Here is a 2,127-nt window from a genome sequence, read left to right as displayed (position 1 = left end):
TAGGGTAATGGATGGTATTCTCGGCACAGGCACAAGGTCCCAATACTGACTAAGACTCAAAAACCAAAGATACAAACATTATTTTGCAAAAACTTCTCAATCGTGCCGAATCGTAATAGCCTGCCGAGAATACTTGCCGTAGGGTATCGACACATTTATAAAATCCGAATTTACCTTGGAATACCTGGAATACCTGCTAGCTCTATTGAAGCTACATCTAATATTGAGCGTTTACTTGCTAGATAGACACGACCGCTTAGAGTTGTTGTTCCATCAATATACAGTATCCATCAATCATACAGTACGCTAGATTGGTGTTTTAACCAACTAAGCTACGAAGGACCTCCATCGGCCTTCGCAATCTATAGCGGCTACTGAATGAGCTCGAAATTCCCAAATTAGACGCATAGTCAAATCAATCGCAATCCATTTGTCAAGCCAACACTTTTACATGTGTATAGAGTACACGCTCACATTAGAGGAGCGTGAGTATTTAGAATGTCTGGCGGCTACACACATTCTTCATCAGTAACTGTACTGATCAAGTGAGGTTGTGTGAGCTATTTGCCAGTCGGTCGTCAAGCTCAGACCCGACCACATTGCATAGGCAAGAGCACGCAACTCAGGTTCAGTTCAATCAAAGTTAATTGCCTATTTCCGGGGATTAAACTACCCGACTTGGACATTAATTTACATTGTTTCCGTAGAATGCAAACGTTTTTCACAAAAACTAATTCCCTTACCTGCTAGAGGAAAGCCTATTCTGTTGGATACATAACGTGGTTTTCTCAGAAAATGCTTGCTTTAGCAGGAATATTCGCCTCTCAGTTTGTTTACAAAATAAGTTACGCCCAAATCGCAAATCAGTCCTGATATGTGAATATTGTCTATCCGGAATAAATTTATAACGTTTTTTATACCGAAGATGAATTTTTCTACAGATACAGGCAACTTTCCCAACTTCGGAAGTAGTGCGCTGGCATCGCCTAAAGATGCGCTAAACAACGCATCAATTAGTTTGACAAATAAAACTTCGGAAGAAAGTTCGGTTCGGAAGTCTTCCGACCTTCCGAATTCTAACTTGGAGCTACGCCGACAATATGTACACTCAAAATAATCCACACGTTAATGCTACCTGAAAAATCACGTAGATGAAAGAAAATGAACTCAATATTGAATTTATCTGTCAAAGGTAACAATTATTGCACCTTTGGTAAACATTATATGTTGTTCCTGTATTGTTCACTGTGACTACTTAGTGACTCTTACGTGAAAAACCCGTACTCGCTGTGTGATTCATTTTGACAGCTTCATCTCGCGTTCATTCCCCAAGTTATTCGACAAAATGGGGTCTGTTGAAAACAAACTACGAGTATTGCTGGCGGATTTGGAAATCACACAACATTTATTGCAGATATTCGATGGTAGACAACTTTTTGGTAATTGCTATTTTAGTATAATATAGTTTGTTTTTATTTATTTAGAGTGTGGAATCGATTTTCACGATTTGCTGAGTATTACGGCCGATAAATTCCGTGCATCGTTGGAACCAACAAAAATAAATTGGAAATATCCGGTACTGCAACAGTTGGTGTCTTCCTGGAGAACGCGAAACGTAAGTACATGTGCACTTCTCTGTGTATGCCATGTAGGTTGTTTACTAAGGTATTTCAACTTTTCACAGGAATCTCAAATTGCTGATTTTCTGAAATCCTTGGAGCAACCATACCGCCTTCGGCTTACCGGTGAGGTGAGCATCATTCCGTTTACGTCTACTGCTGTATCATCAGACACCACGACCATCACAACCCATCAGTTTGCTACGAACGGACCGGCATGTGAATTCGATTCAGACGTTCCAATTTCCTCAAATTCATTTGTCGGGACACCAGCATTTATTCCAACGCAAAATGTAAACAATACGAACGATAATTTTGCTACTACTTCAGTCACCGGAAGTTCAACTTCCATGCCACCAGAGTATGTACTAACGCCATCCACTGTTCATGTAAAAGCTGCAGCAGCTGCTGATTCCAAGGCTGTCAAAACTACGGACGCATACTCCCTGATCAAAACAACTTTACCGCTCCAGACAAGCAACCACTATGATGTTAAGAAAGCTGCAGC

This window comes from Armigeres subalbatus, chromosome 2, assembly GCF_024139115.2.
Source record: "Armigeres subalbatus isolate Guangzhou_Male chromosome 2, GZ_Asu_2, whole genome shotgun sequence".
Taxonomy (NCBI): Eukaryota; Metazoa; Arthropoda; class Insecta; order Diptera; family Culicidae; genus Armigeres; species Armigeres subalbatus.
The sequence above is the reverse complement of the archived record's forward strand: the minus strand, read 5'-3'. Positions refer to the sequence as shown.